At 33.7% G+C, this 27,771-nt stretch overlaps 1 pseudogene; it reads right to left on the minus strand.

Annotated features, from left to right (window-relative positions):
- Positions 1-17,699: 17,699 nt before the first annotated feature.
- On the minus strand, positions 17,700-26,398 carry LOC148946323 (actin, cytoplasmic A3a-like; annotated as a pseudogene).
- Between the last annotated feature and the right edge of the window lie 1,373 nt (positions 26,399-27,771).

The raw sequence follows: 27,771 nt of genomic DNA on the forward strand, positions 1-27,771 counted from the left end.
GCAAGGGTTGTAAGTTATGCCTAAGTGGCATATAAGGTTTTTACTGAACGCGTCGTCGTAGAAACTTCGAAAACGACTCATTCGATTGGAAATTGAAAAGGCTAGTTCACTTTTTAATAGTCAAAAGTGATTGGAAGGCAACTAACACCCCTTCCACGCCCACCATTTCCCCAAACATATCCAATCAAAATTTTTAGATAGTCATTTTGTTCCATGCAATTTAAAATTCAGGAAATTATGCTTTTGAGCAGGACAGTCCCCCCGCAGTCTTCGGGGCAAGGGTTATAAGTTATGCCCTAGGTAAATATAAGGTTTTAATTGAAAGTTTTGTTTTAAAAATTTGAAAAGGGGCTCATTCGATTGGAAATTCAAAGGGCTACCTCCCTTTTTAATAGTCAAAAGTGATTTGAAGGCCACTAACCCCCCTCTCACGCCCACTTATTCCCCAAACACATCCAATCAAAATTTTTATATATCCATTTTATTCAACACAGTTGAAAGTTTTGGAAATTAGGTCTTTAAGGATGACAACACATCCCCCCACAACCCTCAGGGCAAGGGTTTTAAGTTATGCCCTGGGAGCATGTAAGGGTTTTATTGAAATTAATGTTGTAAAAACATCCAATAGGGATCATTCAATTAAAACTTGAAAGTGTTAGTGCCTTTTAATAGTCGAATGTTATTGAAGGGCTAATAACCACCCTCTCACGTCCACCATTTCTCGGAGCATATGTAATCAAAATTTTAATTTAACAATTTTGTTCAACGTAGTCGAAAGTTCTGGAAATTAGGTCTTTTAAGATCATAAACCCATCAGAGCTTTAAGTGCAAGGGTTGTAAGTTATGCCCTGGGGGCACATAAGGTTTATATAGAAAGTTGTTGTAGAAATTTCAAAAGGGGCTGATTTGATTGGAAACTGAAATTGCCCTTTTTAATACTCGAAAGTGAGTGGAGATTAATTAACCCCGCCTCTTACGCTCTCCATTTCCCCAAACCCATTCAATCAAAGTTTAGAGATAGCCATTTTGTTCAACGTAGTTGAAAGTTCTGGAAATTATGTATTTAAGGATGACAAACCCCCAGAGTCCCAATGGTGACGGTTGAAAGTTATACCCTGGGGGCATATAAGGTTTTCAATGATAGAGTTGTCGTAAAAACTTCAATAGGGGCTCATTCAATTGAAAATTGAGAGGGCTAGTGCCCTTTTTAATAGTTGAAAGTGATTGGAAGATAACTAACCCCTCTCTCACGCCCAACATTACCCCAAACACATCCAATCAAAATTTTCAGATAGCCATTTTGTTCAACGTAGTAGAAAGTTCTGGAAATTAGGTCTGTGAGGATGAACCCCCCCCCCTCCACCCAAGCCCTCAGGGTGAGGGTTGTAAGTTATCACTGGGGGAATATAAGGTTTTTATTGAAAGTGTTGACGTAGAAACTTCAAAAGGGTTCATTTGATTGGAAATTGAAAGGGCTATTGCCTTTTTCAATAGTTGAAAGTGATTGAACAAAGACTAACGCAGCTCTCACGCCCACCATTTCCCCAGACACATCCAATCAAAATTTTGAGATAGCCATTTTGTTTAACACAGTTGAAAGTTCTGGAAATTAGGTTTTAGAAGATGAAAACCACCCTCACAGCCCTTAGGGTAAGAGTTATAATTTATGCCTTGGGGGCATATAAGGTGTTTATAGGAAGTGTTGTCGTAGAAACTCAAAAAGAGCTCATTTGATTGGAAATCGAAAGGCCTAGTGCCCTTTTTAATAGTCGAAAGGAATTGGAAGGCTTGACATTTTTATAGTAAAGATCGATGTGGGTAAAATGTATTGTTTTTCTGTTGTTGTTGTTGTTGTTTAGACCAGGGTACTTTGTATCGAAGGAGTTGTCGTAGGTACTTCGAAAAGGGCTCATTCGATTGAAAATAGAAAGGGCTGATGCCCTTTTTAAAAGTTGAAAGTGATTGGAGGAAAACTAATCCTACTCCCACGCCCACCTTCCCATTTGACTTTATGTTTAAAAGCTAAATGTTGCCATAAGATTAAATCAAAATGCACTGTGTTAATGCTAATTCCCAATAAGGCATCTCAGCAGTATAGCAAGAATGACTGAGGATTTTATGTTCAAACTTTTGGGGCTGCTTCTGCGCTTAAAATTTAACCAAATCAAAATAGCGTAAGTGTATCCAAGCTATCAAAGAAAGTAAAAAGATCTTTTTGTGAATGGTATCAAGTTTTCTATTTCAGGTCAACTAGACGAGGTATGAAACTAAATTAAACACTTCGATTTGTGTAGACAGTGGATACCACTTATAGGAGCCTGAAAGATATGTAGTAGGATTCTCTGATATTCTGTATTTGATGGTTTGATTTTTATTAAGAAAGATCGCTTGACTTTTTGGTGATGTTGCCCCCTTTTTCAAAAATTGGGCAAAATTTCTCAGGCTCGTAACTTTTGATGAGTAATAAAAAACTTATGAACTTAACACATTTCGAATCAGCAGAAACATTCAATTCTTTCGATGCATGTATTGCTTTCAAACTTACTTTTTTTTAGTTTCGGTTACTGTTTATCCGAGTCGTCCTTACTTGCAGTTCGTTACCACAAATTGTTTGAAACCTATGGTTTGCGTAGAGTTTTGATTTATTTGGATTATGACTTGTTTCTATGCGGGTCAACGAGTAGTGACATAGCACTTAATTCGCAAATATTACTTTCAGTATAAAATAATTATTTTAAGTTGAAATATTATAATTACTAAATTATGTTAGTACTAACGTAACTATTACTTAATTCGCAAATATTACTTTAAATATAAAATAATTACTTTTAAGTTGAAATATTATTAGTACTAAATTATGTTACTTAAAAATAATTTATAATATTATCAATAAACAATGTTTACCAATGTGAGTCAAAATTAAAGTAAACAGAAGAACATGAGTTTTGGATTCTAATTAAATTAGGCTACGTTTCCTTATATCACCTTTTGTTATTATCTGCAATTGTCTTTACAGTCAAAATTAATTAAGTGCGTTCACAGAAAATACTCAAAAAGAAAGTAATCAAACAAAGAAAAAGAAGCTAGAGGGTTATTTCTGTCAAATATTTACTTTTTATTCTATGGCTCCGTATATCTAATTAAGAATTTAATGCAGGATGCAGTTCCTTGATATTTAATAAGATGATATCACTGTGCTTGTTGGAGATCTAAGCTTTGTGTTAACATGGCAGGTACAGGAAGTCTGTCATTTAACTTATGTAATGTAATTTCTCTTCGTATAATGTGGGAATCGACCACTAGATGAGACATATTTTATTACATAGTTATACTATAGATTTCACCTCCTCCAGCTCATTTTAGCATTCATCCCTCGCAAATATAGCCTGATCTTTGTTCCCTTTGCTTGCCAATGCTGGAAGCCCGGACCCTTAGTCTTCGTACACTTCATATCATAAGATACATTTGCTTTATTTATTGCTATTCAAATTTTTGTTGTCATGGCTTCAAAGTAAGCTTGGAAAAATTTCACGTTTCTAGCTTAAACAGGGTGGCTGCAGATCTTTGGAAGGATAGACGGACCAACAGTCAGAGTTAAGATGAATCATATCCTAATTATACATTATCAGCCTGATGCTTATAAGGAACTATTTTTTGTTTGCTGCCTCCAACTTTAATCTTTTAAATAGCTTTTAAATTTAATCTTTTAAATTTACACAGATCATCCCGGTTCCGGGCAAATAGCCTTGACAGAACTTGAGCAGCTTTTTGAAATTTTTCAAAAATTTTCAATAAAGGGGTTTACGAGTAGGCAAAAGTCTTCCAAGACAGCAGAGTCTATCTTTGTCTTTTTTTACTTTTTTTTATACAACTGGCTGGATTTGTAAAATTATAGCTAAGAAATAGTAATACAATGAAATGAGGTTTAAAGACAAGAGCTTAGAACGACACAATTACAAGACATTTTGGTAAAATTAATTGGGTTTCTTTAATGTGTTAAAGTTATGATATTTAAAATCTAATCGAGTTTAGTCGAAAAAAATGTAAACTATCACGTATTTTTAAGTAAAGGACTGTCTATTGAAAATTACCTTAACTAAAATCATAGGAAAACACTGTCTCTGTAGGAACATCAAGAAAGGTTAAGGGGGATCACAATTATAGCAAATAAATTAAAGAACTGAAATATTTGAAGAAATATTTGAAAAATAAATAATTTCTTAGACCACACTGCTTTTCCATTAAAAACAAAAACAAAAATTTTTAAACACGAAAAACAGGTTTTAATTTTCTAACAAGCAGTGAACTACAAAACAATTAATTATGCACAAAAGCTCCGAATATTTCGGCCCCACATCCGGGAGCCTTTCTCAACGGAAAAAAAAAATAAATAAATAAAGCAAAAAAAAAAAACAACATAAATTAAATTAAAAAAAAAAATACTAAAAACAAAAAGAGAACAAAAAAGCAAAAACGAAAGAAAAATATAAATAAATAAGAACAAAACTCACATATTAATTAAACACTTCCATGCACTGAATGTCTTTCAACTGGCCTCCTCTCAGTATATAAATGGAAATATATTAAATAAACACTTCCATGTACTGAATGTCTATATTGATTCTACTCTGTCCTCCTCCCAGTATATAAATTGAAATCTATCAAAATGAAGAATATATTTATACTTAGACTCAAAACAATAAAAGGTCAACCAACCCCGGGTCCATAACCCTTAATTAAATTTCACAAGTTCATCAACCATTTTATGAATTATAAATTGAATGGATTCGTTTTGTTGCAGCTTAGCTGCAGTTCGTTTACTTTTCTCATCATTTAACTCCATTCTGACCTTGTCGCAAGGTCAATCTTTCGCTTCAGAAATATTATTAAAATCAGTATTGGTTGAATATCTTGCCTGCATTTTAATTAAACTATTATAAATTGAATTGATCCCAAATTTCTCATCTCTATTGATACTAGTATTCCATAGATCATCTTTTATTTCTATAATTTCCTGAAGCTTGTAAAAGTCCTACAGACGTATCTACTATTTTTGTTTGATCAAATAAAATATCAGATGAGGAAAATTATAAAGATATTCTGCAACCGCTGACTCAAACGTTTCTGGTGTTTTGTTTTAGAGCGTAATCTATTGCATTCTGTGTTGTTCTAGCCTATTTTCTAAAAATTTGTGCGTTCTACCCACATAAAATTTTCCTACAAGAACATGGAATTTTGTATACTCCCTTTTGCAAATTTCTGGTATCTTGTCTTTCCCTTTATTTAACAACGAGCTTATATTCAGAAATTGAAGGTTTCTTGGAACATTTAAATAATTTGGGAGGAGAATTAATTTTTACAATTGAAAAGGAAACAGAGAATAAGTTACCGTTTCTAGATATTTTGATCCATAGAAATAATAATGAACCAGCATTTTCAATTTACCGTAAACCGACTAGTAACAACCGTTATTTGTCTTTCACATCAAATCATCCGATCCAGGTAAAAAGGGGTGTGGTTATTTCTTTAGTTGATAGGGTATTAAAATTAGCATCACCAGGATACATAAGAAATTAACTAATATTTATTAAGGATATTCTAATAGATAATGGCTATCCGGAAAAAATGATTTCTCAAATAATTGAAAAGAGGAAAAAAAAGTTGACGGAGCCAAAAATATTAGAAGAAGATGGGTCAAATAAAGAAACAAATTACATAACTTTGCATTTTGTACCAATTTTATCACAAAAATTAAGAAGAGAATTAAAAAAACATAATATAAATACAGCATTTAAATCAGGACATAATATAAGCTCGTTGTTAAATAAAGGGAAAGACAAGATACCGAGAAATTTGAAACAGGGAGTATACAAAATTCCATGTTCTTGTGGTAAATTTTATGTGGGAAGAACGCAACAAACTTTAGAAAATAGGCTAGAACAACACAAGAATGCAATAGATTACGCTCTAAAACAAAACAAAACACCAGAAACGTTTGAGTCAGCTGTTGCAGAACATATTTATAATTTTCCTAATCACAGTGTTTTAATTGATCAAACAAAAATAGTAGATACGTCTGTAGGACTTTTACAAAGCTTCAGGGAATTTATAAAAATAAAAAAATATAATATATGGGGGTATTAGTATCAATAGAGATGAAGGGGAATTTGGGATCAATTCAATTTATAATAGTTTAATTAAAATGCAGGCAAGATATTCAACCAGTACTGATTTTAATAATATTTCTGAAACGAAAGATGACCTTACGAACAAAGGTCAGAATGGGTTAAATGATGAGAAAAGTAAACGAACTGCAGCTAAGCTTTCAACCAAACGAATCCATTCAGTTTATAATTCCTAAAATGGTTGATGAACTTGTGAAATTTAATTAAGTGTTATTGACCGGGGGGTTAGTTGACCTGTTAATGTTTTGGTCTAAGTATAAATATATTCTTCATTTTTGATATATTTCAATTTATATACTGGGAGGAGGCGAGTAGTATCATTATAGACATTCAGTACATGGAATTGTTTATTTAATATATTTCCATTTATATTTTGAGAGGAGTCCAGTTGAAAGACATTCAGTGCATGGAAGTGTTTAATTAAGATGTGAGTTTTGTTTCTTATTTGTTTATATTTTTCTTTAGTTTTTTGCTTTTCGTTCTCTTTATGTGTTGAGTATGTTTTATTGTAATGTAATTTAAGTGGGTTTTTTTTCCCGTTGAGAAAGGCTCCCGGATGTGGGGCCGAAATATTCGGAGCTTTTGTGCATAATTAATTGTTTTGTAGTTCACTGCTTTTTAGAAAATTAAAACCCGTTTTTCGTGTTTAAAAATTTTTTTTTGTTTTTAAAGCTCCTCTATCAACAGAATCGAACGCTTGCTCATAATCTATAAAACTGAGGACCAAAGGTGTTTGAAAACTTAGGCACTTCTCAATTATTAACCTAAGAGTGAAAATTTGGTCAACACATCCTCTACCTTTTCTAAAACCGCACTGCTCTTCTCTTAAAACTTTGTCTACGGCATCTCTCAGTCTAAAAAGTATCATATTACTAAGCAATTTGCTACCTACAGAGACCAGACTAATGCCTCGATAATTACCACACTCAATTTTATCACCTTTCTTATATAGTGGCTTAATTAAGGTTTTCCTAAAATCGTTGGGTACTTCCCCTTTTTCAAAAATCATCTTCATAATCTTCAGTAACTTATTTCTAACCTCTGAGCCACCATATTTAAGAAACTCATTTACTACCCTATCAGCACCTGGTGCCTTATTATTCTTTAATCCTTTTAATACTGTTTCTAATTCCTCCTCACAAAACAAATCTTCCTTCACATCCGAAGAATCACAAACTTTTTCATTTTCCTTTATATTTTTTCCTGCAACTCTATCTCGGTTAAGCAAATTCTCAAAATTTTCGGCCCATCTCGCTTTAGCTTTGCCTTATCGCTAATTTCCACCCCATTCCTATCTCTAACTGGGACAAGTCCGGATTGAATACTACCTCTAAATTTTTTAACATGCCAGTACAATATTTTACTATTATGCCGTCTAGCTGCATCTTCTAAATCCTCGGCAATTTTATCCATGGCCTCCACTTCACACCTCCTTAGTTCATATTTCAATTCTTTCTCCACTTTCTTTACATTTCTTTTGTTTTCATGTGATCTATCACTCAGATAATTCTTGTCCTTTCTCCTTTCTATTAAACTTAAAGCTTTTTCACTAATATTCTTAGCTGCAGTTCTAGATTTCTTCCCTAATACACCTTCAGCAACTTCACAAATTATTTTTCTAAAATTATTCCAACCATCTTCTACATTATAAAATTTTAAACTCTCAAGTTTAGCATTCAACTGTTCCTGGAAATTTTCTCTCAAAGTCTCATCCTGGAGTCTACCAATATCATAACTTCCAAGGAGGTAATTACTCTTCCGATAATTCAGCTTTAAACTAACCCTAGACACTACTAGATGGTGCTCTTTTCTTTAAGCATCAATAACAGCACTTCTATATGCCCTAGTATCTTGTATTGATCCTGCCAGTCTTCGGTTTACTATAACATAATCAATAAGGTTTGCTGTCTACCATCACTGAATACCATGTTAGCTTATGAGCCATTTTATGACCAAACACCGTACTGGTTATAACTAGATTGTTATACCTACAAAATTGCAAAAGTCTGTATCCATTACTGTTTTCTTTTCCTACACCAAATATACCTAAGCTGGGATACCATCTATCCTTATTTCTACCAACCTGGGCGTTGTTCAATGGCTCATTTTAATGGAAATTAATTGGGTTAAAAACCTTTCGTAACTAAAATAAATTATTTCTAAAAGTGAATAAATTTTTCCACCAAAAACTGCATTTTTGATGTCTTTTCACACTGCAGTATTTCAAACATAATCGTATACCAGCGGTAAGATTTGAACCCACGCCTCCGAAGAGACTGGTGGCTAACACCAATGCCTTGGACCACTCGGCCAGGCTGCCTCTTATAAATAATATATATGTGAATCTGGGTTGAAGCAGTAGCTATTATAATAAGGAACGGACCTCTTATACTATCTTGCATAGGCAACTTAACTACAGCATAGGCTTGTACATTTATATTTAAAGTCAAGACATGAAAAATTAACTCTGACGGAGAATTCAACCCTGGTAACCCGCTTTATGCTTGTCACATACTCAATGTACTATTGGAAACCTATCAAAAATATGTTACATATATTTCGGTCTTAGATCCAGAACCTTCTCACAATGATGGCAACTTCCGAGCACTACTGCGGCTGAGGGCGAGACACGGTGACGATGTTCTGAAGAACCATCTTCTTTCTGCGGCCGGAAATGCCACATATCTTTCTCCCATCATCCAGAATGGTATTATCGCCGCATCCGGGGAGCTTCTTCAGCAGTCTTTTGTGGAAAGAGTAAACGGAAGTCCATGCTTTTTGGTGCTTGCCGATAAAACGGTGGACTTTTCGAATACCGAGATGCTGTCTGTTTGCGTCTGCTACACTTTCAAAGGGAACCTGTATTAGTACTTCCTTGGTTTTACCCCAGTTTCTGATTTAACTTTGCAAGGTCTGGCTTCATCAATCCTGCGATTTCTCGAAAACCTTGGTCTTAATATGAACAAGATGGTTGATACAAGATACAAGAACAAGATAATCCTGTCCTTGAGAACTCAATCAGAGATGCCCGAATTTGTTTTGAAAGTACTGAAGTGATTCTGACTAATAATAAGGACTTCTCTGCTAATAATCGCAAATGTGCAAATATAATTTTAGCAGGTATTTGCAAATTAGGTGATAAATGTCATTTTGAACATGATCGTGCTCCAAGCAAGCTGCAGGAAAAAAGTATTCCTGATAATAGTGCTATAAAAATTGCAAGTTTTTTAAGCAAGGAAATTGTAAATTAGGTTCAAAGTGCCCCTATAATCATGGATATATTACCCGTAACTTCAAAAAACAAAATGAAGCTAGTTCAAGAGTTTGTTCTCAATTTTTATATAACAAGTGCGACCAAAAGAAGTGCTCGTTATTGCATTTATGTCGTTTTTACCTCACTGGCAAGTGTACGAAAAAAAGTGGGATTTATACCACGTTCCTTTATGTAAGTTAGCATCTAGTGGGCGTTGTTTTCGATGTGATAGCCTGCATATTTATGTCCCCTCTTCCTTTTTACGAAAAAAAACGAGCTGCAAACAAAAAACAAGTGCACAAACTTTGGCAGTCCCAGCTGTTACCAGTCAAGGTAACAAGGTAACCCAACGTTTTTTAGGGCGACGCCGAAAGTATTCAAGACCCACCCCCTCCGCCCCAAGTTCGTGGTACATTCGACTTTCAGTCTTATCCCCCTGCATAACCGATACAGCGCAGTATACCTCAGGAACCCATCCCTCGAAACAATCCTCTGTCCCATGTACTTACACCTGCCCAGTCAGTCCAACCCCCACAATCACTTTACTCAATTCAGACCATCCCCATTATATTCCCATAATTTGTTCGCTGTCCTCCTTTTCTCTCAAGCCCGGTCCAGTCCCGTCTTTTAATAATGCCTCAAAACCTCACCCTTACCCACAGCATCCTTCTCATAAACTTCAACGCCATATAACTCCCTCCCGAATTGAAAAAAATCCAAATACCCAAATCGGTTTAAATTTCAAACTTTCCTACTTACCAATGCTGAGAGCCTGAATTTTGACAAAATTACCGAACTCGAGGGTATCTCTGAAATTCATTAAATTAATATTATTGCTGTGACAGAGGTTCAGTCCCAGAACCCAGATTTCCTAAAAATTAGCAATTATACTCAGTTTATAAAACTTCGCCCTCCCGACCACCCTCTCGGGAAAAAAGGGGGTGGTATATTATTTTTTGTCCAGGATAACCTCCAACCTAAACTCATCCCCACCCCCAACTTATCAGATTATGATGAAATTCTATGGCTGAGCCTTCGACCGAAAGTACTTCCCCGCCCTTTCAATTTAATTGTAACCGCCGTCTTTTATCATTCCCCTAACCATAGTATTGACCAGAAACGCAAATTTATCCAACAATTTCTTATAAGTTCTGACTTTGTGTTATCAAAGTATCCGAACGCTGGTATTTGCTTACTTGGCGATGCGAATGACCTGAGAATAGACTCTATCTGTAACTCTCTTAATATTAAACAACTGGTTGAAATATCTACAACAAAAGGTAACACCTCTTTGGATGTTATTTGTTCAAACATGAGTAAGTATTATACATTAAAGAACGAACTTTAGTCCATAGTAACATAAGTCTTAAAAGGACGCATTATACAGATGATCAAACAGTTCTTGGTAACGAACTGTATAGTAAGAGCGACTCGTTACAATCGTAATCGAAACTCTAAGAAACGGAATCGTAATATCAATAGTTAAATTTAAAGAATCGGGTTTTTATGGTTATTTTAAATCCGGGTTGCAGCGGTAGCTAGCTACCTAGTAAGAGAGGATCACGTCCAATGTTAAGAAATATGATAACCCATAACTCCTACAAATAGCGTCAGATCAAAACAAAAAGTACACCATTAGAACCGCCCTGTCCGAAATATATTAAAAGAAAATTATTTGAAGAACATACCATTGCATATATTGGACTTATTTAGCTGATCAATTCCTTCAAAAATACATTAAAAGACGATCATTTGAAGAATAAACCAGTGCATACATTGGACTTATTCTTTGAGCAAGCTTACTTTATGAGTGTTATCCAGGTTGCAGCGGTAGCTAGCAACCTATTAAGAGACGATCAAGTCCAATGTTAAGAAATATAAAAGCCCATAACTCCTAAAAAAAGGTCAGATCATAACAAAAGTACACTATTAGAACCGCCTTATCCAAAAGCCCTGTATAGTAAACTTTCTGTTATTTGGCTTGAAAAGCAAGGAAAATATATTGACTTGAAAATAAAAAAATGTGGTGGCTACTACAACATTATGCCTAAAAGAAATATTTTTTTTTTCTTTTCCTCAGATAGATTGGCACTGGAACATCGTAGAGAGTTGTTCAATAGTTCATTTTAAAGGAAATTAATTGGGTTAGAAATCTTTGGTAATTAAAATAAAATATTTCTAAAAGAGAATAAATTTTTCCGCTAAAAACAACTTTTTTTATGTCTTTTCACTGCAGTCGTTTCAAAGATATTTGATTTTTGTGAATAAATCATAATCGTATACCAGCGACAAGATTTGAACCCACGCCTCCGAAGAGACTGGTGGCTAAAACCAGTGCCTTGGACCACTTGGCTACGCTGCCTCTCATAACTATATATATGAATTACAGTAAAGAACAAAATTCCAGCCTATAGTAACTAAAATAAGATTATAAACCGGGTTGCAGCGGTAGCTAGCAAACTAGTAAGAGACGATCACGTCCAATGTTAAGAAATATAAAAACCCAGAGTTTCTAATTATAATAAAGATCGAACTCTTCCCTATACTAACTTGCATAGGCAACTTCACTATAGTGAAGATTACAGTACTTATATAATACATCATTATAAATTATAAAAGGTTCGAATTTTCGAAGATTATAGAGTTAAAAAATTTCCCACACCGGGAATCGAACCCGGTCCTCTTAAGTGAAAGTTAACTATCCTAGCCACTAGACCAAATGGTTACAATAAAGAACGATCTCTCGCCCATAGTAACTTATATACGACTGTACAATCAGAGACTTGAAATTATATCCGGATTACAGCGGTATTTATGATAAAGAACGAACTCTTGCCTATAATAGATTTGATACTCAAATTAATAATAGGTAATGATATAGTAATGATATGGTTTTTTTGATAGCTGAATAAATAATTAAAAGAACACGACCCCGGTGGGATTTGAACCACCAAGTTTCAGTTAACGGTCGATCGTGCTTGCCACTTTGACTATAACCTGACTAATTAACGTTTAAATTAAAGAACGAACTTTAGTTCAAAGTAACTGAATCACAGTAAATGTGTAAGAACAAAACAAGAAGCACACTATCAGAACTTTCTTGTCTGAAACCCATATATAGAAAAATCACAGTCCCTTGGCTTGAACAACAAAGGAAATCCATTGTTTGAAAAAAAAGAAAAGTGGCTGCAACAACGCTATTCTTTATTGAAGACAGCTTTTCTGTTTTATTGCAGTAATTACAGTAAAGAACGATCTCTCTCCCATACTAACTGATATATGGTTATAATAAAGAACGACCTCTTGCCTATACTAAATTATATAGGCCACTTAACTATAGTAAATGTTTGTAAATATTACATAAAGGACTGATATTGTTCATTATTGTTAAGAACGAATTCTAGGCCATAGTGACTAATTTGGTTTGAAAATTACATTAAAAGACGATCATTGGAATAATTTTACATTAAAAGACGAGCATTGGAATGACAAACCATTGCATACATTGGACTTTATAATAAAGAACGACCTCTTGCCTATACTAAATTTTATACGCCACTTAATTATAGTATAGGTTAGTATTTCCACAAATAGCTTGGCACTGGAACATTGTAGAGACTTGTTCAATGGCTCATTTTAAAGGAAATTAATGGGGTTAATAACCTTTTGTAATTAAAACAAATTATTTTCAAAATAGAATCGGGTTTTTTACGAAAAACTACATATTTCATATTAAAGATAGATCAATGACGGCATAATCGTATACCAGCGGTAGGATTGATCAATGTTTATCCGGGTTGCAGCGGTAGCTAGTAACCTAGTAAGAGACGATCACGTCCAACGTTAAGAAATGTAAAAACCCATAGTTCCTAAAAAACGAGTCAGATCAAAACAAAAAATACACCATTAGAACCGCCTTGTCCGAAAACCCTGTATAGTAAACTTTCTGTCCCTTGGCTTGAACAGCAAGGGAAATATATTGGCTTGAAAATCAAGAAAAGTGGCAGCTACTACAACATTCTGCCAGACGGGATATTTTTTTTCTTTTTTTCTTTTTTCTTTGTTTCCAGAGATAGCTTGGCACTGGAACATCGTAGAGAGTTGTTCAATGGCTCATTTTAAAGGAAATTAATTGGGTTAAAAATCTATAGTAAATAAAATAAATTATTTCTAAAAGAGAATAAATTTTTCCACCAAAAACTGCATTTTTGTATTTTTTTTACCCTGCAGTCTTTCAAACATAATCGTGTACCAGCGGTAAGATTTGAACCCACACCTCCAAAGAGACTGGTGGCTAACACCAGTGTCTTGGACCACTGGGCCAAGCTGCCTCTCATAATTTGGGTTGCAGCAGTAGCTAGCAACCTAGCAAGAGACGATCAGTCCAATGCTAAGAAATATAAAAACCCAAAACTCTTAAAAATAGAGTAAGATCAACACAAAAGTGCATCTTTAGAACTACCTTGTCTGAAACCCTACTAGATAAATAATGAATGTCATCATAGTTTTATATTAGAGCTATGAGACGTGAATAGAAAAACACGAAATTGTATTGTTGTTTCTGAAAACGTCATGAAATAATACCATTGCGCCATGACGTCATGAAATAAAATCATTACGCCGTGACCTCATAATTACTATATAATGTTCTTCTTCATAATTAGATAATGGTTAGATCAAAGCAAGCTATACGCAAGTTAAAAAAAAGTACTACACAAACAACAGAGATAGTATCTTGAAAAGAAAAAAGCAAAGGTATTCAACCGACCAGGCGTATCGAGAAGTAATCAAACAAAACAGCAAGATGTGTTATCACAATGATGAAGATTATAGACATGCAAAAATTGAGACAGCAAAACAAAAGATCAAGGAACGGTATGGTAATGATGAAGATTACAGAGAAGCAACAATTGAGCAGGCTAGACAAAAGAGCAAGGAACGGTATGATAATGATGAATATTACAGAGAAGCAAGAATTGAGCAGGCTAGACAAAAGATCAAGGAGCGTTATCACAATGATGAAGATTACTATAGCTAAGACTACAGTATTTACATTATGACAATGCAAAAGGTGTGAGAAAATAGTGCAAAACTCTTCAAACTGCAAAAATATTTAGAATGTTTGAGTAACAATTTCACTTTATGAAAATCCAGGTTGCAACGGTAGCTAGCAACCTAGGAAGAGACATTCACGTCCAATGTTAAGAAATATAAAAACCCATAGCTCCTAAAAAAGCTATAATAAAGAGCGACCTCTTGCCTATACTAAATGTTATACATCCGGGTTGCAGCGGCAGCTAGCAAGTCGGGTTGCAGCGGTAGCTAGCAACCTAGTAAGAGACGATCACGACCAATGTTAAGAAATATAAAAACCCATAGCTCCTAAAAAGGGAGTCAGATCAAAACAAAAAGTACACCATTGGAACCGCCTTGTCCGAAACCCCTGTATAGCAAAATTTATGTCCCTTGACTTGAACAGCAAGGGAAATATATTGGCTTGAAAATCAAGAAAAGTGGCAGCTACTACAACATTCTGCCTAAACGGGATATTTTTTTCTTTTTTTCTTTTTTTCTTTGTTTCCAGAGATAGCTTGGTACTGGAACATTGTATGTAGTTGTTCAATGGCTCATTTTAAAGTAAATTAATTGGGTTAAAAATCTATAGTAACTAAAATAAATTATTTCTAAAAGAGAATCAATTTATCCACCAAAAACTGCATTTTTGATGTCTTTTCACACTGCAGTCTTTCAAACATAATCGTATTCCAGCGGTAAGATTTAAACCCACGCCTCCGAAGAGACTGGTGGCTAACACCAGTGCCTTGGACCACTCGGCCAGGCTGCCTCTCATAATTTCGGTTCTTTACAAATGGCATATTTTTTTTCTCTTTTTTTCTTTGTTTCCAGAGATAGCTTGGCACTGGAACATCGTAGATAGTTGTTCAATGGCTCATTTTAAAGGAAATTAATTGGGTTAAAAATCTATAGTAACTAAAATAAATTATTTCTAAAAGATAATAAATTTTTCCATCAAAAATTATAATAAAGAACGACCTCTTGTCTATAATAAATCTTATAGGCCACTTAACTATAGTATAGGCTAGTACAGTTATATTTAAGGTCAATATATTAAAATGTTCCATTAAAAGATGATCATTGGAATAAAAAAACACATTACATACATTTGATTTAGTCACCTACTTGATTGTTTGAGGCTAGTCTCTTACTATTTCAAAGAAGAAAAAGCCGTAGGCTTTTTCCTGTTTGTAATCAATTATCCGGGTAGCAGCGGTAGCTAGCAACCTAGTAAGAGACGATCACGCCCCATAGTAAAAACTAAAGTAACCCATAACTCCTGAAAAAAAATCAGATCAAAACAAGAAGTAACTAATTTAATTTTGAAAAGAAAGAATTACAGCAGAAACTTAAATGGCTGTAGAAGTAAGCTACAAGTTATAAAAAAGCTCTACTGAGATTTTAACTCCTATCGCAGAATTCAAATTCTTAAGTGCTAACCATTACACAAAGAAATGTTCATGTAAAAACGAATTTTAACAGTATTATAATAAAGAACGACCTTTTGCTTATACTAAATTTTATACTCCACTTAATTGTAGTATAGGTTAGTAATTCAACAGATAGCTTGGCACTGGAACATCGTAGAGAGTTGTTCAATGTTTCATTTTAAAGGAAATTAGTGGGGCTAAAAACCTTTTGTACTTAAAACAAATTATTTTTATTACATTAAGAAATTTGAATTATGCTCCTTAAGAAATCATCATAAATCATCTCTGTTAACAAAGGCAGCTCTTCACTTACTGCCTATTATTATGGATGGTTGGATATCCTGCATTTTGTATAATTTGCCTGTATTGTCGTATTTTTTATAAGTTTTACTTTCTCCCTGTATAAATTTCCTTGTCTAATTGGGCATATAAAGAAGAAAAAAACGAAAATGTTACTCATTGAAAATATCTTCTGGGTCTGTGTAACCCAAAAGTGACTGATTTAGGGGGAAATTCTCTCCATATATGTTTTGTTCCTGTTTAATTTGGATTTTATTTTCTTTGTTTATTCATTGTAATGTCTGTTCACTCTGGGGTTGACTTTTTTGTTTGTAGCTTTTTTGAACCCTTATATAGGCTTATTTTTTCTCATTACTTGCTTAAAATCCAGTAAACACGCGATAAGCGAAGTTTTGTTAATGCTAATGAAATGAAACAAACTAGGATGAAAATATAATAGTTCAGAAACAAATTTGGGCTATATATTTGCACATTATGGAGGTGGGGTGGGGGTAAATCATAGCTATATTAAATGCGTAACCTAACCTAAGTACCTTTTTTTGTCCCTTCAACCCGAAAAAAACAAAATTTTTAATTTTTGTCATGGAGTGAACAATACCTCACTATGCAGGGAAAACCTGTTTTTCATATAGGCCTATCATCTTTGACATTTTGATGCAGTCTTTCCTTCTTGTTTACTGGATTCTTAACAAGTACATATTTCTCTTGTCAGTTTACTTTGATTGGAAAACTTTAGTTTTAAAAATTCGAATAGTTCTTTGTTTTATTCATCAAACCGATTGCAAAACGTAACTTTTGAGTTGGTTATTCTATATGATGTAAAAAGCCACCAATGGCATTCGAACAACCATGATCTCCTGCTTACTAGGCAGGCACATTAATCAACTAAGCTATGGCCCCTTGAATGTTTAAGTGAAATAACTTAAACCTGATGTTTAATGTAATGGAAGGATCGATACAGTTCTACAAGATTCTAGTGGTATAATGTCGAAGTATTTTTAACCTCATGTCTCGGAAAGACACGGCATAATTGGAAATTTATTCAATTACCCTGAGGGATATTGCAGAAATTAAGTATATTTAATACATTAAGGAACGAACTGTAGCGCATAGTAGCTGAAGTATTAAATCAAACAGTTGGTGGTCAGAATAAAGAGCATTAACTAATGTTGAAAGTGAATGATGAAAGTGAATGCATAAAATGATGCCTTCATTCTCTCTCGTAATTTAACAATTTTTTCTGGAGAAAATTGAATTTTGAGACCCTAATAGGGCCTCACAAGGTAAAACAGTTCATTGTAACTATAAGTTTAGAAATATTACATTAAGGAACGAACTTTTGCCCTTAGTAACCTATGTCTTGTCAAATTATCCGAATTGGATTATCTTCTCTTTTTGTAATATTCAGACATCAAAAGGATTAATAGCAGATAATCCCCGTTCAAATTATTCTTTTTAAGTAACAGAAAACTGTTGTGCCTCTTCAGATTTAACTGGCCAAGCTCCGCCCATCCATGTAGAGTATTTACGGTTTGAAGGGGCAATGATTTCGATCACCATGTCGGATTGCATAAGAACAGAGATATTCTTTCTTATTCTTTCACAAAAGCTATCAAACATGGTGGTACCACCAGACAAACAATGTTTTCAAGCAATTCTTTTCTTATATTGACATCAACTTTCATAACACTATTATAGGCTAACTCCTGAATGCTGAAGTCTTTCGGCATTTTGAGGAGTGAAGGGTAGAATAGGGCCTCTGGGCATCTGAATCTCTGATCTCCCATAGTAATAACTTGACCGTCAGGCAGTGTATAGCTCTTTTCAAGCTTCCGCGAAGAAAACCATCTCCTGCTTAAAGCCATCTCCTGCTTAAAGTCTGAAGCAACAGAGCAAAGATTTTCTTTGAGGTTACGAAGGATTTCTCTTTCGGCATTCATTTTGAACGAATATTTTCATTTTCGTTCATGTAATATTTTCCCTAAGTAATCGGTCAAATTTCAACCACCAAAATCCAGTCTTACACATCCATCTTTAAGGACACATCCTTGGTAAATGGGTAAAATAGATGAAACACCATCGCCAGAGTCAAGAACGAGACCAGTACCAGCTAATCCTTGAGAAAACATGAGGGAAAGGACGGAATCGATGGCAACATGTGTGGAAAGAATATTAAAAGTTTCAAACATGATCTCCGTCATTTTTTCTTTCTTCGTTTTTGGGTTAAGAGGAGCTTCTGTGATTAAAACTGGGTAATCTTTTGGATCAACTTGAAGTTCATATTCGCAAGTGTAATGCCAGATCATCTCCATATCGTCGAAATTTGTAATAATCCCATGTTCAATAGGATATTCAAGACTCAAAAATTCCCTTTTCACTTGAGCGTCATCACCTACAGACATATGCTGACTGCCTGTATTAAATAAAGAACGGTATTTTGGACGTCCGGCAACATCAGGAAATACAGTTGTAGGTCTCAAATCATTAGAAAATCCAGCTTTACAAAATCCACTGCCATTGTCAATAATAATCGTAGTAGTTTTCTCTATCATTTTTTTTTATTTTTGAGAGGAATTGTTTCAACGACGTAGCAAGTCACTTAGATTGAACAAAAAACTAAAATCTTTTTAAAATTTGTATGTATTTATCCCGTTGGAACAGAAAAAACTAAATTATTGGTTAGACACCAGAAATATTTTTGCAGTTTGCATAATAACCTTATAGATTCTGAACTGTTAACTAAAATCAAATATATTTATTCTGAGATTTTCTATTTTGCTATGAAAATATAACACAACGTTTTAGAGATGCCCACTTTAGAAGTGATGTCAGAAACAGTTTGGTTCAATAAAACAATAATAACTTTGAACTGACGAATAAAATCAAATAATTTTATTTAAAATTTTCATCTGGGTTAAAGCGGTAGCACTAGTAGGAAAGCCCAAAATAATAAAAGTTTGCAATTGCTGCTAATGACGAATCAATATTTTGACAAGAGATTACAACTCAATAACCTTAAAAAGAAACCAAAAATTTCAAGCTTAGTAGATATCGTTGTAAGAAATCTGAGTAGCTTCAATTATCATACATTTTTGAAAAGACTACAATATTAAAAGACATTAAATTGCACAAACAGAAAAAACTGGCAATTGTAAAAATATTTTTGTATAATTTAACAAGGGGTTACAAAAATTTCAAAACCTAAAAAGAAAATCAAAATTTTGAAACTTCGTAAGAGTTGTTGTGAAAAATCAAACTTGCTGTAATACTCAAATATTTTTGAAAAGATTCAGTATTAAAAAATATGAAATTAACAAAATAACAAAAAACCGAAAATTGAAAAAATATTACAATACCAAAAATTTAAAAAATAAAACGACAAGTTTGAAGCCTAGTAGAAATCGTTGTAAAAAATCAAACTTGCAGTCCTAATCAAATATCTTTGAACAAACTGCAGTGTGAAAAGACATTGAATTACGGAAAGAGCAAAAAATGGGTGACGGAAGATATTTGTATAGATTTTATATATTATAGTATATATACTATTATATATGAGCAATAAGTGCCTATTCTATTTATAGAAAATACCTCCGTATTTTTTTGGGAAAATCGGTACACTGGGATGTTCTTGAATAAAAAAAAGATCTAAATAGGTCAGAAGTCTTGGAAAAACCTTTTAAAACCTTAATTTGGGAGAAGAAACTGAAATAATTAAATATATTTGAATTGATGCCGTTTTGATTGGGGAATAAGCTTGTCCACATAAGCTATAGTTTTGAACATTATTGAGATTTTTGCCTATATTGTTACTCATTTTGAAAAGAATAGTGAACAAATTCGTGCGCGTCTTTGCTACGCACTATGAAAAGAACAGCTTTCGACCTTCCCCTCATTTTGTTTCTCCGTAACTGGCTGAGCCTTATCCTTGAATGCAAACTTCTCAATACTCAGGATGATATTCCAATGTTTCATTTTTATTTTCAAGGTGATGCTGTATTTGAATTGGAAGACTGGGTGAGCATGACCACTGATCTAATAAAGCTCTTGCCAATCTTGACTCCCCAAGTGTTATCTTGTGTTCGGTTCTTGAAATCTGAACTTGCAGCTGCTATCGGTTCTGACAACGAACATGATAAAATTAAGGCCCGTAAATGGTTGTTATATTTGTACCTCTCCCCCCTACTTTACCCCCTGATTTCATAGAGTATTCCTTCGTATCTTGTTCATGTACCCAAATGTGTTGCCTTTCCCACTTTGCTTACAGAAATACCCTAGTGTTATTCCAATGCACGTTTTTTCGGTTTGTGCGTCTGAATCTACGTATTTGTGCGTGTTTCTGTTTTGAAAATATAACACAACGTTATAGAAATACGCACTTTAATAGTGAAGTCAGAAACAGTTTGGTTCCTAGCAAGAGGACGATCACGCCCCATAGTAAAAACTAGTGTAACCCAAAAATCCTGAAAACAGATTCAGATCAAAACAAAAAATACATTATTAGAATCGCCTTGTCCGAAAATTCTATAAAGCAAACTTACCATCCTTTGGCGTAAGTAAGAGACGATTTGAAGTAGCAAGCCGATCCTTGTCCTAAACCTAACCTGACAAGTGGCTAGCACGATCAGCCGGTTGCCAAAAGAAAGGTGGTTCAAGCCCCCCTCGGAGTCAATTTCTTTTAGTTTTTTCCTGCCCATCCTAGCAATTTCGAACGATGTGTATGCGTCCTAGCAATTTCAAACGATGTATCTGCCCTTTTTCAAATTCAACTACTTCTTTCATATCAGCAAAAACAGAAAGCTCTGGACTTTGGATATAATGAATGGCAGTATGGCTTATCGGTGATTGTCGATAATTACCATCATTTCCCAAGCCTATTCTTGTAAGGAGGATTAAATCCTTTTTAGCTTGGTTGCCATCTATAGGTTGCCAGCACTCTTCTAGTTCATTTTTGAAATCTTGCTCACTTGAGAACATATCGTTTCCAATTAATGCTTCAGCAAAGAAATTACGTAGCAAGTCACTTAAACCGAACGAAAAACTGAACTCTTTTTAAAATTTGTATGTATTTATCTAGTTTGAACTAAAAAAAATTTATTATTGTTTAGACACCAGAAATATTTTTGCAGTTTACATAATAACCTTGGAGATTATGAACTGCTAACTAAAATCAAATATATTTATTCTGAGATTTTCTATTTCGCTATGAAAATATAACACAACGTGTCTCATATTTTCATAGCTACATAGGAAATCTCAGAATAAAAATATTTGTATTTAGTTAGCAGTTCATAATCTTTAAGGTTATTAGGAAACCGCAAAAATATTTCTGGTGTCTAACCAATAATTAAATTTTTTCTGTTCAAACTATATAAATATATACAAATTTTAAAAAGACTTTAGTTTTTTGTTCGGTTTAGGTGAATTGCTACGTCATTTTGTTGCTGAAACATTAATTGGAAACGATATGTTCTAAAGTGAGCAAGATTTCAAAATTAACTAGAATAGTGGTGGCAACCTATAGGTGGCAACTAAGCTAAAAGATTTAATCCTCCTTGAAAGACTAGGCGTGGGAAGGGATTGTAGTTATCAACAATCATCGATAAACCATACTGCCATTTATTATATCCAATGTTCATGGCTTTGTTTTCTGATATACAAGAAGTAGTTGAATTTGAAAGATTGCAGAGAAAGATTTGAAACATTGACTCCGAGGGGGCTTGAACCACCATCCTTTTGGCAACCGGCTGATCGTGCTAGCCATTTGTCAGGTTAGGTTTTGGACAAGGATCAGCTTACAACTTCAGATCGTCTCTTACTTACGCCAAAGGACGGTAAGTTTGCTTTATAAAAGTTTTGGACAAGGCGGTTCTAAAAGTGTACTTTTTGTTTTGATCTGAATCTTTTTTCAGGATTTATGGGTTACATTAGTTTTTGCTATGGGGTGTGATCGTCCTCTTACTAGGAGCCAAACTGTTTCTGTCTTCACTCTTAAAGTGCGCATTTCTATAACGTTGTGTTATATTCTCGAAACAAAACACATAAAAATACATAGATTCAGACACACAAACCGAAAAAGACACGCATTGGAATAATCCGGGTTGCAGCGGTAGCTAGCAACCTAGTAAGAGACGATCACCTCCAATGTTAAGAAATATAAAACCCCCCAACTCCTAAAAAAAGAGTCAGATCAAAACAAAAAGTACACCATTAGAACCACCTTGTCCGAATCCTCTATAAAGGAAACTTACCGCCCTTTGGCTTGAATAACAAAGAAAATATATTGGCTTGAAAATCAAGCAAATTGACTTTTACCACGTTATTCTCCACAAACGTGATATTTTTTTCTTTCCGCTTTTTTTTCCTGCTCAGCTAGCTGGGCACTGTAAAATCATAGAGAGCTGTATAATAGCTCATTTTAAAGGCAATTGCAACATCTAGTCACTTTTGTAATTAAAAATAAAATAATTTTTAAAGTAGAATCAATTTTGTCAAAAAAAATTGCATTTTTGATGTATTTTCTTACAGCAGTCTTTTCAAAGATATTTGAATTTTGAAGCAATCAAACAGTTCATGGTAATGAACTCTTTAGTAATAATAGCTACTTGTCTCAATAGTAACCGAAACTCCTGGAACCAAAATTTTCTTTTTTGGCTTAATCGCTAAAATTATTATGTAAACTGCAAAAATATTTATGATGCCTAATCAGTAATAGTAAGTTCTTAATTTAAACAACAAAAATACATGAAAATTTTATAATTAGTTTTACTTTTTGTCTCCTGGAAGAAAATTTTTTTTTCATCTCAGTTCAAAGTTATTATTGTATCCTGGAACCAAACTTTTTTTGGTTTGTAACCCGTAAAGTACGTATCTCTATATTAGTGTCTTATGATTGCAATTATTTTAGTTTTCAGTCCAGAATCGCTAAACTTATTATGTAAACTGCAAAAATATTTATGGTGTCTAACCAATAATACTAATTTTTTAATTCAAACAAGATAAATACCTGAAAATTAAAAAATTAGTTTTTTTTTGCTAGGTTTTAGGTACTCGAAACGGGGTATTGTGTACTTAATAATTTTAAACCTTTAAAAAATATGGTCTCACGCGAGTGGAAAAAAAGAAAGAATAACCAAAAACAATATCAAAATAGAGCAATCCAAATTTCAACTAATAAAAAACTTTACTACACAAAAAATAAAGCTAACATCCTGAAATATCAGAAAAGTTTATTTAAAAGAGATAAAAATGCCACCTAACGCAATAAAGCTCGAGCACGCGTAAGGATTGCTACTAAGATGTCTTGTGATCCAGGATTTAAGAAAATGAAATATGACAGAGCAAAACAGAGGTATCTTACGCATCAGGGGTATCGAGAAGGGAAAATTGAGACAGCCAAACAAAAGAGCAAGGAACGGTATGATAACGATACAGTTACTATATAAGAAGCGTCAGAACTGTAAATGTTCTCATTCATAATTACATAATGGTTTCAATCAAGCAAGCTATACGCAAGTTGAAAAAACAGTACTACACAAACAACAGAGATAGTAACTTGAAAAGAAAAAAGCAAAGGTATTCAACCGACCAGGCGTATCGAGAAGTAATAAATGAGAGAGTGAAACAAATCAGCAAGATGTGTTATCTCAATGATGAAGATTATAGACATGCAAAAATTGAGACAGCGAAACAAAAGTTCAAGGATAGTTTATAATATAGAACGACCTCTTGCCTATACTAAATTATATACGCCACTTAATTGTAGTATAGGTTAGTAATTCAACAGATAGCTAGGCACTGGAACATCGTAAAGAGTTGTTAAATGGCTCATTTTAAAGGAATCCGGGTTGCAGCGGTAGCTAGCAACCTAGTAAGAGACGATCACCTCCAATGTAGAGAAATATAAAACCCCTAACTCCTAAAAAAAGAGTCAGATCAAAACAAAAAGTATACCATTAGAACCACCTTGTCCGAAACCCCTATTAAGGAAACTTACCGCCCTTTGGCTTGAATAACAAAGAAAATATATTGGCTTGAAAATCAAGAAAATTGACTTTTACTACGTTATTCTCCACAAACTGGATATTTTTTTCTTTCCGCTTTTTTTTCCTGCTCAGCAAGCTGGGCACTGGAAAATCATAGAGAGCTGTATAATAGCTCATTTTAAAGGCAATTGCAACATCTAGTCACTTTTGTAATTAAAAATAAAATAATTTTTAAAGTAGAATCAATTTTGTCAAAAAAATTGCATTTTTGATGTATTTTCTTACTGCAGTCTTTTCAAAGATATTTCAATTTTGAAGCAATCAAACAGTTCATAGTAATGAACTCTTTAGCAATAATAGCTACTTGTCTCAATAGTAACCGAAACTCCTGGAACCAAAATTTTCTTTTTTGGCTTAATCACTAAAATTATTATGTAAACTGCAAAAATATTTATGATGCCTAATCAGTAGTAGTAATTTCTTAATTTAAACAACAAAAATGCATGAAAATTTTATAATTAGTTTTACATTTTGTCTCCTGGAAGAAAATTTTTTTCATCTCAGTTCAAAGTTATTATTGTATCCTGGAACCAAACTTTTTTTGGTTTGTAACCCGTAAAGTACGTATCTCCATTTTATTGTCTTATAATTGCAATTATTTTAGTTTTCAGTCTAGAATCGCTAAACTTATTATGTAAACTGCAAAAATATTTATGGTGTCTAACCAATAATACTAATTTTGTAATTCAAACAAGATAAATACCTGAAAATTTAAAAATTAGTTTTTTTTTATGCTAGGTTTTAGATACTCGACACGGGGTATTGTGCACTTAATAATTTTAAACCTTGAAAAAATATGGTCTCAAGCGAGTGGAAAAAAATAAATAATAAACAAAAACAATATAAAAATATAGCAATCAAAATTTATACTAATAAAAAACTTTACTAAACAAAAAATAAAGCTAACATCCTGAAATATCAAAAAAGTTTATTTAAAAGAGATAAAAATGCCACCGAACGCAATAAAGCTCGAGCACGCGTAAGGATTGCTACTAAGATGTCTTGTGATCCAGGATTTAAGAAAATGAAATATGACAGAGCAATACAGAGGTATCTTACGGATCAGGGGTATCGAGAAGGGAAAATTGAGACAGCCAAACAAAAGAGCAAGGAACGGTATGATTTACGTTAAAGAACGAGCTTTAGTCCATAGTAACTGAAGTACTATAAGGAATCATTATATAGAGGATGAATTTTCCTTAATCATCATAATAGAGAGCTGTAAAATGGGTCATTTTAAAGGATATTGCTGCAATATAGAAACCTTTTGTAATTAACAAAAATATATTTTCATATAATGAAAATATAATCTGTGTTACAGCGGTAGCTAGAAACCTAGTTAGATACGACCACGTCCAATATGAAAAATATAATAACCCATCCAGGTTGCAGCGGGAGCTAGCAACCTAGTAAGGGACGATCACATCCAATGTTAAGAAATAAAAATACCATAGCTCCTAAAAAAGGAGTCAGATCAAAACAAAAAAATACGCCTTTAGAACCGCCTTGTCCAAAACCCCTACATAGAATACTTTCTGTTCCTTGGCCAGAACAGCAAGGGAAATATTGTGGCTTGAAAATCAAGAAAAGTTACAATACAAAACGACCTCTTGTCTATATTAATTTATATTAAAGTTACTATATTTAGCAAGAAGGTAGCTATGCATAGTTTCTTTTTTAAACTTTAGATTTAATAGATACTGCTTTAAATTCTATACAGTAAAAATTATCCACGGCGGACAATTGAACGCCAATACTCCCCGTGACAGACAGGCATACATACCACTGTACTATCGGAGAATTATAATATAAAGTTTACATATAATTCTTGATATTGATGTTCATTTTTACATATTTGTACACGTTAATTTGTGCATGTTAGTAACTGTACCTCTAAAAGACGAAATTTTGATGCCAGTAAATACATCGAAAAATTTATTTACAGTAAAAAAACAACCTTAGCCCATCATAGTAACAGAAATAAGAATATCTGGGTTGCAGCGGTACCTAGAAACATAGTAATTACGTAATCAGAGTTGCAGTGGTAACTATCAACCTAGTAATAAACGTTATATTAAAAGGCGACCACTAGGAGAACAAACCATTGCACATATTGGACAGAGTTATTTACCTTATTCTTTGAGGTTCATCTCTTGCTATTCCAAAGATCCGCTGCAACCCGGAGGTAGCTACCAACCTCCGGGTTGCAGAGTTAGCTAGCAACATAGTAATAGACGATCACGTCCAATATTAACAAATTTAAACCAATAACTCCTAAAAATAGAGTCAGATCAGAACAAAATGTACACCAAGAGAACTGCTTTGTCCAAAACCCCTGTATAGGAAACTTTCTGTCCCTTGGCTTGAACAGCAAGGGAAATATATTGGCTTGAAAATCAAGAAAAGTGGCAGCTAATACAACAGTCTGCCTGAACGGGATATTTTTTTTTCTTTTTTCTTTTTTATCCACAGATAGCTTGGCACTGGAACATCGTTGAGAGTTATTCAATAGCTCATTTTAAAGGAAGTTAATCGGGTTAAAAATCTTTTGTAACTAAAATAAATTATTTCTAAGAGATAATAAATTTTTCCACTAAAAAACAGCATTTTTGATGTCTTTTCATGCTGCAATCTTTTCAAAGATATTTGATTTTTGTACATAAATCATAATCATATACCAGCGGTAAGATTTCCGGGTTGCAGTGGTTAGCAACCTAGTAAGAGACGATCACGTCCAATGTTAAGTACATTAAAAGACGATCATTGGAATGACATACCACTGCATACATTAGATTTACTAACCTACACTATAGTTAAGTGGCCAATATAATTTAGTATAGGCAAGAGGTCGTTCTTTATTATATCTTCGGTACAACCTCGCAGAGAATTTAATTTTTTCATTATAGGAAACTTATGACTCTTTGGCTTAAATAACAAAGAAATTATATTGGCTTGAAAATTAAGAAAATTGACTTTAACCACGTTTTTCTCCACAAATGGGATATTTTTTTCTTTTCCCTTTTTTTCCTCCTCAACTAGCTGGGCACTGGAAAATCATAGAGAGCTTTATAATAGCTTATTTTAAATTACAATAAAGAACAACACCTTGCCCATGTTAAATGAAACGTAAATAGGGATTATGTAATTTCCATCAGTATCATGGCTGTAGAGATGGCTGAAACCTAGTCCGGGTTGTAGCGGTAGCTAGCAACCTAGTAAGAGATGATCACGTCCAATGTTAAGAAATATAAAAACCCATAGTTCCTAACAAAGGAGTCAGATCAAAACAAAAAATACACCAATAGAACCGCCTTTTCCGAAACCCCTGTATAGTAAACTTTCTGTCCCTTGGCTTGAACAGCAAGGGAAATATATTGGCTTGAAAATCAAGAAGAGTGGCAGCTACTACAACATTCTGCCTAAACGGGATATTTTTTTCTTTTTTTCTTTGTATCCAGAGATAGCTTTGCACTGGAACATCGTGG

This window comes from Artemia sp. Qi Xiang Cuo, chromosome 12 (assembly GCF_049724085.1).
Source record: "Artemia sp. Qi Xiang Cuo chromosome 12, ASM4972408v1, whole genome shotgun sequence".
NCBI classification, from domain to species: domain Eukaryota; kingdom Metazoa; phylum Arthropoda; class Branchiopoda; order Anostraca; family Artemiidae; genus Artemia; species Artemia sp. Qi Xiang Cuo.